General features: G+C 41.2%; 1 protein-coding gene across 1 annotated transcript in view; it reads left to right on the forward strand.

Annotated features, from left to right (window-relative positions):
- The first annotated feature begins 407 nt into the window (after positions 1-407).
- gatad2b (GATA zinc finger domain containing 2B) overlaps positions 408-17043 on the forward strand; it is a 41033-nt gene continuing 24397 nt past the window's right edge. The window contains exon 1 of the mRNA XM_065471434.1: positions 408-506. The gene's annotated coding sequence lies outside the window, so the exon portion shown is untranslated. The remainder of the gene's footprint in view (positions 507-17043) is intronic.

Here is a 17043-nt window from a genome sequence, read left to right on the forward strand (position 1 = left end):
AGGAAACGGGTGTAACAAGAAGTCACTAAAATTCTCCTCGGAAAATGTAGCTGTTGTTTTTGGTCGTTCAGACATCGTTGGGTAAAAATAATTTAGAACACCATAAATGATCCGGTTTAGTTAAGTGAATACAACCAAACACTGTTTTTTTCGCCTCGTTTGAGGTAACATGGCTCTCCATATAGACACAGACAACAACACTACTACCATCCAATCAAGTCGCACTCTGTCTCCGCCGCGGAAATAAACGACCAATCAGCTGTCTGTCTGGGTCTTCTGTGGAAACGAACAGCCATTCATTGCGCTGTCTGGACTTCACGGAGAGAGCGTCTGACCAATTAGCTGTCTGTCTGGCTGCACCGAAAGGGTGAGTGTCTACCGAGGCCCAATCAGCATCTCAGTGCTGCCTGCCGGTGCCGGGGACTGGTGGTGAGGGGCTGCTGCAACGCGTCAGGACCGGACCGTGAACCCGGAGACGCTACACACTGAGGCGAAAGGAGATACAGGTGAGTCCGAGGATGTGTACGGGGCCTGGTTCTGGTCAGGGATGTTTTGAAACGGCAACTGTGGATTTGACGTCGCAGCCGGACGGTTATTGTGTCGTTTTCCTGTTAGCGGATACGCTGATACGCTGTCAGACAATGGAGCGCCTTTGCTTCGCTATTTATTGATGCATGCTGACATGTTGGCGACCAGCAATGCCGCCTGCAACTGTTACTTTACATTTAAAGGCCTCTAGTCGCAACACAAACACTTATGGATCTTTTTTTTTTTTTTATCGTGTGTGGCTTTTTTGTTTTGATAAGCGCCGAGCTGCTAACGGACGTGTTGTAATTACATTCTGATGGAAACGTTGGTCGGAGTGCCTCCAATCCGTTTCATTGTTTCATCCAGAGTCTCTAGGGGTTAACTTAGACTCGATAAAGAACCACGGTCTTTCAGGTACTAGTAAAAGCTTCTTGAGAGAACAGTGGAATGAGACGAGGTCGTGAAACGGTTTTATTGAAGCAAGGCTATATAAAGTGGCGGATTAAAACGCGCTAGGAGGAGGCCGGGGGTGCTGATGGCTCTCAGCAATTAGGAAGAAAAATTCGAAATGCATCAGCCATTTACGTAGAGACTCAACTGACTCCATATGCACCTAAATGGCTGCCTGGCGCCTGTCAGCATAACCAACATTTTACTGTAAGGGCAAGGCTTTACTCGGGCCAGACGGTTGATTGTTTCCTGATCGGCGGATTAGCGGAGGTGGATGTCGAGATGACGTTAGACACCAAACTGGAATCAATATTTAATGTGTGCTGCTATTATTCTTTGGTGCACACAAGCTCATTTCAGACAAATTGGTGCCTCTTCAGCCTCTGTGCTGCTGCTGCTTCTTCCTCGGGATTTCAGGCAGTCACATGCTGATATTTACATTGACTTCTTTCAGTTGCGTTACACAGGATAATACAGTACAGTTATCTTTGAGGTGAAATGAAAACGGATATCTGTGCCTTCCTCTCCTATAAGAGATTTTGTCAACAGGAGCTAGCCATTTTAACTTCCATCTTCATACAGGATTGACTGTACAACTCAGATCTTTGCCACAGGAAAACTGTGGGAATAAAAGGTCTACTGCAGGAGCTCTTATTGTTTTGTCACTTTTCTCTTCTTTATGACAAATTTGTGACACAGTGTGGCATTAAAGCAACGCCCGAGCCTTTGATTTTTAGGAAAACGTTTCCAGACCTAAAACATTCACCCTTCCACACACTTGGTGATTGTGGGGTTGTATGAATGAAAAGTCCCTGCTGTTGAGTAGTAGTGTAATCTCAGCTGTGGAGTTTTTTACTCGTCCTTTTTCTTGAATCTCTTGGCAGCCATAGCAGGATACACATCCTAGCTGCCACAGTGTCATGACTGCTCTGAAAGCTTTTTACATTTTTGTAGTAGTGTACCTCCTTGATTTTTAGAAAGGTGTGACAGTGTGGAAAAAGTAAACAAAAACAATGTGATGGTTTGTAAGTAATGTATTGTCTCAACTAAAAATGGAACAAAGAAAGCATTTGAAATGTCGAAACTAAGAAATGTTGCACATTTTAAATTTGATGCCAACCTTGCAGTAAAAGTCGAGGACAGTGGTTTAAAAAATAGTTGATGGAAAAGTGAGTGGTGCTTAAAAAAACTTGGTTATTGTGTTCATTTGAAACTGGTCAGTAATGGTTAGTTATAAAGTGAGCATTTATCCACCCTATAAATGATTCTATATGAGGCAGAAATCATTCAATTTCCACTTAATACTTCTTTAAGCAGTTATGATATAAAAAAAAAAAAAAACTTGAGGCAATCCAATAAGATAGACTTGTTTTTTCCCAGGTAAGTAACTATTTTACAAATACCATCAGCATTGGAGTCAGAAGGCTGCGCTGAAGACCAGCAGGTTTAAAGCTCCTTTGTTTCAGCTGAAAAGAAGGAAACATGAGCTCTGTAAGAATACATTAACATTGCTTAAATAACAGTTTGTCCAGACACTTAACAATACTTTGGTACTGATGAGTCTGGAAGTGGTACTAGTTTAATAAAAGGCTGTGGTACATGTCTCAGTAACGGTCTGTAGAGAGACATGACTGTTCAGAACAATATCCTGACTTTGAAAGGTTTTGTGTATTAGATACAGTTATGTTTCTGAACTTTCATATACATGCGGTTTTCCATGCTTCCCAGTGGCGTCTGTGGTGTGATGAGGTTAATAAACCTTATTAATCGAAGCAGTGATAGAATTTTTTGATTTGTTCTTGAAAACCTAGGACTGTAATATTAAAGAATGTCCAAGTATATTCTTGGACATTTGTTATTATGATCTGTGACCAGTGGTGGAAATTAGCACCCGCCACTGGCCAAATACGGGTAAGTTTATGAAGTCGTGGTAAATTTGAACAATGCAGAAGCCACCATGGCGGATTTAAGTTTGAACAGAAAAAACTACGTTTAATTTGCACTCCTGACCTGTCGTGGGCAGCAATGCGGATGTGTTGCTGCTAGCCTGCTCTAAATGCCGTTATGCGATCCGAGCAGGTACTAAAATGTGTCGTCGACAGATTGGCTGGTCAGTAGCGTCACTTGACGAGTCATGAGCGCGTCTTGTTCACGAAAATTAAAACTGCCATCTTTGAAACCGGGCAATGAGGGAAATGGCTCCAAACAAACAACGCTGTGGTTCACGAGTCTGACGAAAAGCCACAGACGGAGCAGCAGGTATATCGTCGCCTCGACGTCTATCTTTTTTTGTAGCGTTCGTGTCGCATATCAATTACGTCGCGGGACGCTCGAACACATTGCAGTGGTGACAAACACGCAGGTTTGGTAGTACTGGTTTGTAATGGAACACCAGTCGATCCGAGTCGAGTCTTGGTGATCCATGGCGAGTCGATCCGAGGAGGTACTAATGGAAAAGGGGCTTTAGAAAGAGGAGGGAAAATTCGAGCAGTTTAGCAATGTGGTGTTACATTTGTGGAGCTAAGCAGGTGGCAGAAACAGAAACACTCCTCAAGAGGTGTTACGATGGAACTTAAAGTTAAACGGCATTTTTTTTTACGAAAAATGGAAAAGAAGTGACAACGGTGAGTTACGCGACTGGCTCGTTTTTGATGAGAGCAGCCAGTCAATGTTCCAACTGTCGGCAGCACACGCCTTCCAGCAGCAAGACTGATAGCTTTATTGTTAGCACAAAATACTCGGAATTAGAGGCCATCAAGGACCTCGGATTGTCTAAAGGCCATAAGGAGGTGAAATGCATCATTCAAATGTTACACACAGAAAGAAAAATAATGGCTGGTGAAAAGTTTGAGTGGTCGATACAAAAAGTGGAGAAAAATTTTAATTTCCACCCCTGTCTGTGACAACAGTCTGATATTTAAAAGATTTTTTTTCATATTTTTCCATCTCTCTCTCTCTAATCAATTATGGATGTTGTACAAACAATCTCCCCGGAGGAGGAAAACACCTGTTCCCACACAGAGAAAGGTATTACTTTTTTATGGCTTGACTATGCACACGGCTGTCCATATAGTCAGTATACTCGATAGATGTGGAATATGCTCATGTGTTCTTCAGAGGGAATGGCTGATGGGAGGGAGTCAGTCAGTCTCAAACTTAAAAACAAGAAGGTTTCCAAAGAACTGTTGCAGTGGTGCCCCTCTGTGCGGTCTGGGAATCCCTATGCTCCCACACTAATCTATCATTGACACGCCCATAGAGAAAGACCTGCTCGCAGATCGGTGCCTCCAGCTCATCTGCGGCGACTGCCCCGGGCTTGCTACACTGCAAAAAGTGAGAGCGGGATGTGACCAAATGAAACAAAACCTGAGCGGTTGTAAAGACACATTGGGAACGTATGGCTGTGCACAAGGAAGACAACAGCATAAACTTTTGGTTAGGTGGTGTTTTTCATTCGCCATGTACATCATTGTACAAAGTTTGTGGATGCAGTCACTCGGGAATCAACGTATGATTTTTAATTTGATACGAGATGTGCATCTACTAGAAATTTCAGATGAGTTTCAGTGTCACAAGTCAAGTGTTCTGAAAATCTTGTGAATCTTGTGTGTGACTCTTATGAAGGAAATCACATTGGATTTTCAAAGTCATACCATAGCACATGCACTAAAAATCTTAGATCAATGGTCAAAATCAAACTTAGAGGTCAAGTTTTTCTAAAAATCCTTTTTTTTAAAAACAAAAACATGGCAACATAAGATTTAAAAAAAAAAAATCATACCATACGTTACGCTATTAAAAATCTCAGACAAGTTTGAATCCCGATGACTTTGTCGTCAAGGTCAGAGGTCAATTTTCTGAAAATCACCTGGGATTTTCAGATTTATGCTATAGGTGCATCTACTTGGCGTACTTGTATATAACCAAGCACTGAAAGCAAGGTACAACCATTTCCACTGTGTATGTTAGCATGGAAGAAACCAGCACTACCTCGGGTATTGTGTGTTTTAGGGCTGCAGCTATCGGTTATTCTAACAATCGAGTATTCTGTTGAATATTCCACTGATTAATCGAGTAATTTTAATTAAATTAAAGGTTAAAAAATTCAAATGAAAAATCAAATAAATAAAGCTATATATGCGATCTAAACTAAGGCATAAAAAAGTATCTTTACTTTGTCTTCTTGGAGGCTTTCTGATGTTAATGGGGATAAAAAGAGTTCTGACTGTTTTATTTCCTGAGGTAGATTCGGTGTGTGTTCATGTTTGGTTGGTTAATGCTTAACCCTAAACCAAGACATGATGGTGGAGATGGTAATTAATATTAATAATAATGTTAATATGAGTGATGGAAGAAATCCCTCGTCCTGCAGGCATTGTGTACTGTAGCGTGGTCCTGTTGAAAATCCCAGTCGTTACCAGTGAGTCATGGGCCTTCAGTCATGAGGGATGCTCTCTGCAACATCTGGACGCCCCTGAACCTCAGCCGTCCCACCTCAGCAGCGATGGCGTGCTGCAAGAGACCATGCTTATGCAGTTCAACAACCCGACCACGTTCAAAAAGGAAAGTTTGTTTGCTTTTGCCATCAGAACGTCATGACAGTGTGACTACCTGACAGAAAATGACAATGAATCCACATTTTTGCACAGATTTGGCCTTTCAAAGGCATGTGCTCCTAATATTTAGATCAGCTGTACGATAAGATAACTCTTTATTGTCATTGCACAGTCATACCTAGTACAATAATACAGCAAAATTGAAAACTGTCCCGCATCAGCACTTTGTACAACACAGCAGCTTAACTTAATAAAGAGTCAGCCTTGAGCTGTAATTTAAACATCGTATCAGGCTAAGTTTAAAACAACCTCTGGATGCTTACTGCAGATTTTTTGTTGTGTAAAGCAAACGGTGGTGGACGAGCACCTACACAGTTTGCTTTTCGTCACGTCGGAGTTTGTTGGTCAGGTGGTTTGATGAAGGACTCCCACTAGCCTTTTCCTGGCTCCATGTTCAACTACGACAGCATCGTATTCGCTTTGTTATCATAGTTTATGTTTTAAAATGCGGGCGGCGTAGGCTTAACTTTGTCAAACTCTTTATTCACATGCTGCTCCTAAATACGTTTCTATTCCAGGTCTGTTTTTAGTTATAAATGCAGGTGAAGCACTCGCGTGACAACCGTGCGCTACAGAGCCGTGGATTAAAAGAAATATCGAAGCAAAGAGTTTGTGTCGAGGATTTTTTATAATCAGATTACTCGATGAATCAGCTTTATTATGTTTTCAGTGTAATACATGGTGCAAAGTGCTGCACCTTTAAGCAATATTTAAAACTCGATTTGATTAACAAGGATAATAACTAACAGTCTCTTATAACTCTTAAAATACGTATAAAATTATAATATGCATTAAGAATTTGTCCACATTCTCTATAGTCACAAAAACAGACTGGTACCAGGGTGGACAGAGGAGAAATAGGACAGGATGTACCAAGGCTGAAAGCTTGCCCCACCCTGTAAATATATGAAACCCATCAGGATGCAGATTTAATATTATTTCACGGCTACACCCGTATTAACTTTTGGGTTTTGTGCCAAGAGCGTATGTTTAACTTTTAAATAAAATAGACATTTTTATGAGAAGTTAACATTTTCCTGGTTTCACATTGGTTTTACCATTTCACTGATTTAATTTAATGTATCCCTTTTTTTTTTATTCTTAATAAAAGTCCCATGTCAACTTCAATTTCTGTACAAAGTGCTTGCTCATTTTAATAAACTCAACAGCTTGAGAACTCTTGGTATATAAAGCATACCATGATTTTCTTCTTTTTCTTTTTCTTTTTTAAATAAAACCATGGCAGTTTATTCTATTTCAAAATAATATCATTTAAATGTGAATTATTTTTTTTTTAAAGCTTTTCTTTGCCACCTTTTTCATGGAAAGAGTCCCTGCATGGCATTTTTGGGACAAGTGTCCACAAAACCCTGACAGTAACAGGGATGATGTTTTCTCAGCCATTTCTACTCATGTGATGCACAACCGGCTAACACATGCAGACGACAAAAATAATTTTTAGTATTTTATCAACCATATGATCAAGATTAAATATAAATAAATAAACATAGCAGAGTGGACATGTTATGTTTTTCCACATTAATGAACCATGAAGAAAAAGGTTGATCAGTGTGTGATATTTACTGAACCTGGTAGATGATTTCACTCCAAAGAAAAGCATAACTTACTGTAATTTATGTAACTAGAGGAGAAGTGAGAGGACCTGTTCAGATAGCTTTCCTAAACAGTACTGGGGGACGGGCAATTTGGAAACACAACTTATGTAAAAATGTAAATGTTTAAAAAAAAAAAAAGTTTGTAGCTGTAGCACATCTGTGGGAACCCCAACACGTGTACCATTAACACAGCGTTTCTTGGTCACTGCAAATTTCTTTATTCACCACCGAATTTGCACTTTCCAATGATTTGCACTATATTGTCCAGTCAGCTTGAGCTCACTGCTACACCTTCACAGCTGGCAGCACTAGACTCCTGCTACACACACCTTGATCCCAGCGTGCTACTGTGTGAAATCAGAGAGACATAATTATATGTTTGCTGGCATATGTGCCAGCCAGTTTCCCCTGGCACTGCCATTGAACACACCACCCCGTTCCCTGTAATTGAGCCATAAACCACAAACCACACCCTGCGACCACGTACCTCCATTCTGTGGCCTAGTCTACTCCTCCCCCCATGAACAAGACAGGAAATTGGCCAAAGCCGTCTGCACCCCTGGCCTACAGATTCTTGAATTTAAATGGTTTTAAGGAGCGATACCAGTGATTGATCCAGGCATGGCCTCTTTTTTTGTGATGGAAAGTAGGAAAGGATGAGCGGTTTGGTTGCACACTTTGATAGCTTTTGTCTCAAGTAACCCACTGGTGGGGTCGACCCCCTTTACCTGCAGGGACAAAACAGGCCTCACGCTTGAGGCATCAGTCTGCAGAACAAAAACAGTTAGGAGTGTGAAGCAGGGGTTCCCCACAGAGAGCCTGTTTCACTCAGTCAGACACTGCAAACACAGCTCTGCAAAGTTTGGCGATAAACCTGAATTAGTAACCAACCACATGTAAAAGCGAGCTTACCTTTTGTTTGGTCTTGGAATGGTCTTAGTACTCTAAATACTGATAACTAGATAGTAGATACCTCCCTTCGTCCAAACACCCACTTCTCCGTGTTGGCCACGAGCTCTGCCGCCATCAGAGATTTCAGCCAGATGTCAGTGCAAATGCTGAAATCATGTAAAGGCATTGGAAAGTGATGGAGCTCTGAACAAGCTGGCAGGAAGGGTGACGAATTGGTAAAACCATACACAGTGGAGAGCACCATCTTTTCCTTCTGGAGACAAGGGAATCTGCCGGTAGTCTGGTTAAATCCAGTGAAAAAGTGAGCTGTCAATGTGAGCAGCCAGTTACGTCTGAACCATTTGCCTTTTGTGTTCAGGTAACCTACAGGGCTGTGAACGCACCATCAGACATGGGGCGAGTTTCAAAGTGGTGCAGTATAAGTGTGGTGGGACTGGGCGGAGGGGAACACATCCTCAAAGTGATTTTGGAATGCAGCAAAATCAGATTTCTGGGCTTGTGTCAGATGGTTATCACAGTAGAGTGAGGTGGCAATGAATTTGGAATTTCAAGCCATAGCTAATGTCTTCTTCACTCTGCTCACCAGAGAAATGGATTCTGCCTCTCTCTGTGCTTTCAGCAGGTTGAGGTGGTGTATCTGTGTGGCTCCACCCCTGATCATTTCATAATCAGCATAGCTTACTCAGTAGCCCTTGGTGAGTAACTTTGAGCTGTATGAGTAACATTAGTGCTTTCTCTCTGTGTGTCTAGCACCTCTGTGTGCTTACGGTCGTGGGCCTGTATATCACAGTCTGAGGTCCAGAGTGCTTTGAAGCAGGTTATCATCAAGGATGTTTCTACATTGCTGCATTCGTCTTTCTTTCAACTCTGAAATATCCCTGCAGCAGGATGCTGCCACAACCATGCTTCACTGTAGGGATGGTACTGGCCAGGAGCCTGGTTTCAGCGCTTGACATTCAGACCAAAGAGTTAAACCTTTGTTTTAGCCGACTAGACAGTTTTGTTTCTCATGGTCTGAGAGCCTTTTAGGTGCCTTTTGGCAAACTCCGGCAGGTCTTTTACTGAGGAGTAGCTTCCGTCTGGCCACTCTTCCACACAGGCCTGATTGGTGTGCAGAAATGGTTGTCTTTCCTCTACAGAGCAATGCTGGAGCTCTGTCAGAGTGAACCTTGGGTTCTCTGTCACCTTCCTAATGCCGCTGTATTTGTTGTGCTTTGGTTGGTTGTGCACATCTTAGTTTTTAAAACCAGGTGCATTGTCCTGCGGCCACCACAGCTAGGTTGAGGACACAAATGTATGATTGTGTTGGTTTTTACCACCATTTTAATGATATTCTAGTACAGGCGATCAGAGATATACAGACACATGAAAACTTGAGACTTTGTGGAAGAAAAAAACAAAACAAAAACCACTCAGCCAAGTCTTTGCTTCCAGTTTTGAGTTGTCTTTCTGTATCAGCGTGTATGCGGCCTTATTGTCCTTCAGGAGAATAATGTGATGATATTGTGGCGGCTATGGGACCTTACATAAACAGGTATGTGTGTGCCTTTCCAAATCATGTCCAATCAACTGAATCTTTCACAGGATGACTCCAATCAAGTTGTTGAAACATGTGACAGAAAATCAGTAGGATGCACCTGTACTTCAATTTTGAGTGTCATGGCAAAGCCGTATGTTATATTTTAGTTTATTATTTTGTAATAAATTAGCAAGGATTTCAAGCAAACTCCTTTTCACTTTTTTCACTTTTCCATTGTGAGGCATTGTGTGTAGAATTTAAAGTGAAAAATGAATTTGATCCATTTTGGAATAAGGCTGTAGCATGACAAATGGAACAAATGTCATGCTGTTAGGACGCACTGTACTTTGAAGCAGTGTAGTACATTTATTTTAGCCTGTGCAACAGAAAGATATGAGAGACCAACTAGATGAGCGATTAACTGGTTTGGTGAAATTAACAAATCTGTTTGAGGCATAAAGAATCGTATATTCAGAAGAGAGTAAAGCAAATTGAAGAGAATTCTAAAGATGCTTGAAACATCTATTGTGAAATCTGACAATTTCACTACTATTAGAATATACTCTCATATGAAAAATCAGAATTTTTCAAAAAATAATTATGGGAAAGTGAAGGTTACTACAAAATGCCAAATCATTCTAGAAATCTTTCTAATTATAAAATATTGATTCCTCCTGTTTCACTTATTTATGTTCTGGAATCGATTGTCATATTAAAATATTAATATATTAGTAATTTCTGTAGGTTATCATTAACAAGAACACTATGTTACTGGGAGCGTGTAAATGATTGGTAGGATCTACTTGTTCTTCCGCCTGTCATAGTGATATGTGAAATACGGCTGTAGAAATGCATCACGGCTCGTGTCCTCGCTCACTTTGTTGACAATAACGGCTGATCATAGACGGAGCCAGGACACGGTTTGCGATGCATGTGGCAAGAACACAAACCTTGTCAAACACAAACAAAAGTAAATCATAACACACAATATGATGATGATGAGGAGAGGAACAGTTGCTGCTACGGCGACACAGAGTCCTTTGGTGCTGCAGGCACTGTCCAGGAACTGAGAGAAGATGTGGAGCTGTTGGCGACGTGTAGCACTGCTGCTGAATTTCGGAAAGCGACTCATGGCTAGGTTTACATTTTTGTGTCAGTGTTTAAACAACTGGAATTCCCTGCATGCTTAAAACTGCGGTATCCCATTTGTTCAAATTTACATTAATAAAACGTGTTACAATAAATAGCTGTATGAGTTTAACTTGGAGTAATATGTGTGTCACATCAGTTCAGTTGGTAAGGCTGTTGAGTAGATCAGTTAAAGTGGATTATTTGAATGATTAGGCTTTAATGATACAGCGTCCTTGCAGTACACTGTGTAATATCTACGCATACATCACGAAGCTCGTTGAGAGAAGGCTAAGGTTTCACTGTCAACAAAGCAAAGGGAGGCTGTTTTGAAGAAACAAAAATATCAAACAAGTTTTGAGTTTTTCACACAATTTTTTGTTTACCACATAACTCCGTATGTGTTCGTTCATAGATTTGATGCCTTTAGTGAAAATGTACGATGTAAATAGTCATGAAAATAAAGAAAAATGAGAAGATGGGTCCAAACTTTTAACGGGTAGTGTACGCTGCTTTTGATTTTCCAAACGCATTAACTTTTTATACAAAGTATCAGATCAATATCGTCAATAGTAGCCTGAATTTTTCTTTGTATCAGATCGGAATGGAAATCAGTGGTATCGCACATCACTACTTTGTAATAACTTTAATTAGAACCTGTTACAAGATGTCTTTTTTTTATATGTAGGAAGTTTTTTACAAATGCGTTAACGAGCTGACCGCGCTAACACGTTGACGCCAGGCAGCCCCGCGCACGGGGCGATCCGCGGTAACTCGCTAGGATTGGCTGAGATTTACCACGTTAATGCGGTTATGGCGTTAACGTCATTTTAACGAGATTAACGCCGACAGCACAATTTTTTTTTTTTTTTTTTAAATGTCATTTATCTTATTTCATGGAAAATAAAGGAACATACTGAACAGTGGATAATGGGATACAAGTGCAGATGTGAGTTGGTGTTTCTTCTAATGCGTTTCTTCATAATGAAATCCCAAAAAGTTGATTCTGTTCGTCTGGACGCAGCGTTTTCAGAGAAATGTTTCGTCATCATCCAAGTTCTTCAATCTTCAGAAACTTAGATTGTGATGCTTTATTAATACTTACCATAGCATGTAGTACAGAAGCCTCTGTTTTTGCCTTCTATATAACATTTGTTTTGTGGATAAAATAGCAAAATATTTTATAGGAAGTCGAAATATAAAAATTTGAGAAAATGAAAAGTAAAGCACGAGGTTGCTAGGGCAGATTCAAATGAATGAAGTTTGAACTTTGTGTGTGTTTTAGGAGCAGTCATGTTTTGCAGAGTTTAGCTAACCTGCACAGTCCTATGGGGTGGTTAGAGTACTAGGTTTTCAAACCTGATATCTGATACTTGATATGTTTAGGAAAATGCTCAAAACTTTCAGTACCATGGGATGCAAAAAAACCCCAGTACATAAGAATCTCTTAGATGGTGCCAAAAAACAACGACACACTGTTAGGTTGTCTGAGGTGGGCTGTCTTGTGACTTGGCATCATATTTTCATTGTTGATGAGGTACAGTTGCTTAAATACTGTTTCTGTCTAGTTGCAACTGAACCTTTTGCAGCCTCATTGTAGGACTTTTTAAAAGAGTTTAAAGTTTTCAGAGCATGTGCAGAGCCATCTTGTGCGAGTGCAGACATCACCAGGTTGGTTGGCTGGCTGCTACTAATATACTTAACTTACTAACATCCATCAGCATGTCCGCAGGGCAACAAACCCTTTGCGTTACAGTCTCCTTCACTTTCATTTGGACTTTGCTTTTCCTCACTTTTAGTATGAACTAATCCACTCAGTGAGATAATGTGGGTAAACATAAAAATTTCCACAGCAGCTGCAAACAGAATTTCTAAACCAAAACAAGGTGATAAGGTTACCTGCTATCTCTTGATATCTCTTACTCAGAGACTCCTGTTGTTTTTTTGGTTTTTTTGGTCCCAGGCGCACACTTCCTCTGCCGAAATAGTTTGATGAAAGTGCTCAACATAATTCGAAGGTAGATTATTCTAAACTCAGATACTGAATGCCACAAATTCATTTTTCAACATTAAACGGGGCATACAGACTAGAGATGGACCGATCCGATATTACGTATCGGTATCTGTCCGATACTGACCTAAATTACTGGATCGGATATCGGAGAGAAATAAAAAATGTAAGCCGATCCATTAAATATCAAAAAAGCACCTCACAAAACTTGCGACATGGCATAACTCGGCTCATAACCTCAGCACGTCGGAGCAGTATGCATCACGTGATAGAGCAGCTGTGGCGTGCGAGACCTGTCGGCGGTCTGGTTGAGCATTTGGAGCCTCGCTACCAAACCGGCATTTCATCTCCGAGAAAGTTATCGCAGAGAGAAGTAAAGCAAGCGTGTAAGTTCATCTCTGAATGTTTGTAAAGCATTCCCACGTTAAGCTTAACAACCGATATATGGAGCGACTGCCTCTTCTCTCTCACTCCCTCTCCTGCTGCTACTTCAATCGTGAAACTGATCAATGATCAGCTGATCGGCTTTTCTCTCTTGTTTGTTTTTGGTCCACTTCGCGCCAGAAAGAGGAAACCAGCGGCTGAACAACAGCAGCACGTTTAAGCTTGATGAGCTGTTGTTAGAATTGATTTAATATTACTTTCTACACCAGGATCTTTTTCTACGTAGCTGACAGCTGGTAACTGTGCAGGGGCGGGTCTAGCAAAGTTTAGCCAGGGGGGCCGATAGGGCATGAACAGGGAAAGGGGGCACAAAGACATACTTTTTCTAGTCAAGCTTTCTTGTAATTTATTTAGTATTCTGTGATAATTACCCAGGCGTCTTGGAGGACATCCCAAAGCTCTTCTTTGGAAGTTTGCTCTTTTGTTCCTCCTAGCTGCCTTTTGAAGGTCACTCCATGACTGATAGGGAGAAAAGAAAACTGACAATGTAACACTATGTCTTCTTTTACTGCATTGACAATATATTTGGTGTCATCGTTTTGCTGAAAAGTGACACGGCTACCAGTCAGGTTCTTTCCACATGGTTTTGCACGGTTGATCAAAATCTGATATTACTTTTCTGCATCAATATATCATTAATTTTGACAAGATCCCCACCACAGCTGGCTGAAATGACTCAGACCATGACAGCCTCCACTAATTTTTACAAATGGCTTTAGAAGCCTTTTCTGTTGACCTCTTCTGTAATATTTGAACCAAAAATTAAAAATTTGGATTTGTCGCTTTATAAAACCTGCTACCACTAATTTTTGGCTGAGTTTCTGTGTAATTTGGCGTACCTCGGTCCTATTTGCTTTGCTTAAGAATGACTTCTTGAAAGCCACCCTTCACTGAAATGAAGCTATTTTGGATTAAGTTTGGCAAACAGATGGATAAACTGAAGGGTCAGATACGTGTCTTGGGTCCTGTGTCAAGTCTTTTCTTCCCTGTTTCTTGAAGACATGACTTGCAGATACTGTTCATCTGTAGATAGTATTGTAGATAGCCCTGCCACTTCTTCTGACCTCCATGGCAGATGGCCACCCCTCCCTGGAGGTTCTGCTGGAGGTTTCTTCCTGTTTAGAGGGAGTTTTTCCTTCCTGCTGTCACCAAAGTGCTTGCTAATAGTGGGTCACTGAAATTATCCACTAATATGACATGTTATTTTATGCCTCTTAAAATTCCGCTGTCTTTGGGTTGGCTCAAATGTTTTGCCAGACACCATATATACTATATTGCCAAAAGTATTCACTCATCTACCTTCACATGCACATCAACTTGAGTGACATCCTATTCTTAATCCATAGGGTCTGATATTGTGTCGGCCCACCCTTTGCAGCTATAGCAGCTTCGACTCTTCTGTGAAGGTTTTCCACAAGGTTTAGGAGTGTGCTAGTCATTCTTCCAGAACTGAGGTCAAACGGTGATGTTGGATTAGAAGGCCTGCTCTAATTCATCCCAAAGCTGTGCTGTTGGGTTGAGGTCAGGTCATTGTTCTTCCACACCGGACTTGCTCATCATGTCTTTATGGACCTTGCTTTGTACACTGGTGCACAGCCATGCTGGAACAGGAAGTGGCCATCCCTAAACTGTTCGCACAAAGTTGGTTGCATAAAATTGTCCAAACATTAAGAGTTTCTTTAAGTGGAGCCTAAGGGGAGCAAAACTCCTGAAAAACAACCCCACAACATGATCCCTACTCCAGCAAACTTTACACCTGGCTCAATGGAGGCAGACGAGTACCGTCCTCCTGACAACCACCAGAACCAGAGTCCAGTGCTGGTGTGCTTTACACCAGCGGTCCCCAACCCCCGGGCCTCGGCCCGGTACCGGTCCGTGAGTCGTTTGGTACCGGGCCGCGAGAGTTGAGGCTCAGGTGTGAAATGTTTGGTTTTCAGGGTTTTTATCGGTTTTCAGCGTTATTTTGTTATCGTTTTTATCGTTAACTCGGTTTTCCTGGGTCTTTTCACGTGTGTTATGAATAAATCTTCTTTTTTCCGGTACCGGTACTAGTTTTATTTTGTTGTATTTATCCGCGACACCTTAAAGGCCGGTCCGTGAAAATATTGTCAGGCATAAACCGGTCCGTGGCGCAAAAAAGGTTGGGGACCGCTGCTTTACACCACTGCATCTGATGCTTGCATTGTACTTGGAGTTGTAAGACTTGGATGTAGCTGCCCAGTCATGAAGCTCTCACTGTTCTTAAGCTAATTTGAAGACCACATGAAGTCTGCAGAAAGTTGGCGACCTCTGCACACTATGCACCTCAACATCTGCTGATCCCACTCTGTGATTTATTTTTTATGTAGCCTACCACTGTGTGTGCGAGTTGCTGTCGTTCCCAATCGCTTCCACTTTGTTATAATACAGCTAACAGTTGACAGTGGGGTATTTAGTAGCAACTAGACGTGTGTGCTGCACCCTGAGCTGCAGAGAGTGACCCGCTCTTTCAGAAATGTTTTTGGAGAAGCAGTCTTTGTGCCCATGTGCTTGATTTTATACACCTGTGTCCATGGATGGGATTGGAACACCCGAATTCAATGATTTTTATGGGTGAGGTGAATACTCTCGGCAATATAGTGCACATAGTTAAAGTCCATGACTTCATATATATATGCCGACAATGAGCAGATTTTGAGCAAACAGGAATTTTCATCTTTCTTTTTCTTTGTGAAAGCAACTAAAGGCAACTATAGGCTGATAAGATATCGTTACATTTGAGATGCAGAAACCTTTTAGAGAGGGGAAAGCATGCAGATTGCATCATGGAAAACAAGACTGCAGTAATTGCAATTCAAAAATCCTTGTTGCATTAAAATATTTTTTAGCGTGTCAAACATAAGTTTCCTGGGCTGAGAAGTAATTTCATATAACATCTTTATTTGTGACGTGGATGAATTTGAAAACTTTGACATCAGTGGTTACTAACTGTCACATTTACAGTCTTCTTAGATATAATCGGTCTTCAGAATTAAAGATGCACCAAATGCATTTTTTTTAAGTCTGACCTGCTGATTCTGATTCTAGTGTTTCGACTGAGACTATAATGGAAATCTGTAGATGTGCAGAAAGTTTCTAAAGCGTATATGAGTTTGGAGATGTGCATGCACATGTTGCTGGTGGTGTTTATGCTTTTCATTTAAATCTGGAATGATAGCATCTGCTCCAGATGTAATCAGTCACCAGCATCTAGCAATGGTTATGTCTGAAGCACTCTGAATAAGTGTTACATGAAAGTGAAATGTGTGGAGGTTAGCATGTTGTGCAGATCTGCTGACTGTTCCAGTGTGTGTGTGTATTTGTGTCTCTGCTCTGTGTTGATGCTCTGCTGGCTGCCACATTCAGCCTCATTTTAAGATGTCTGTACTTTGACTAAACGTCTCTTGTTCCTACAGTTTTGTTTTTGTTTGTTGTCCTCTGTTGGCTTGTGGAAGAGTGTATGCCCCACCCTTTGGTCTAAAGCAGTCAGTCTTTTCTTATCAAAGGGCCTCTCAAAGAGGAGCTTTTCTTCATTCAGCTCTCAAAATGCAGTGGCTGCCCTAACACTCCAACAACGCCCACACCCACCCGCCTGCTCCTCCTGCTCGCCTCCCACCGCGTTGTTTTTATTTTTCTTTTTGGATGCATGCTCGCGTGTCATTCTGTCTGTAAATACAATAAGTCAAAAACTTGTGATTAAATTCAGATAAAACGTCGTATGGGTGCAGAGCGGGGTCATGGTAGCCATCCAATAACATTTGCTATATCAAGGTCATCGAGGTCTTCAAAGCCAACTTAAAG

The sequence above is a fragment of the Pelmatolapia mariae genome, linkage group LG22 (genome assembly GCF_036321145.2).
Source record: "Pelmatolapia mariae isolate MD_Pm_ZW linkage group LG22, Pm_UMD_F_2, whole genome shotgun sequence".
Taxonomy (NCBI): domain Eukaryota; kingdom Metazoa; phylum Chordata; class Actinopteri; order Cichliformes; family Cichlidae; genus Pelmatolapia; species Pelmatolapia mariae.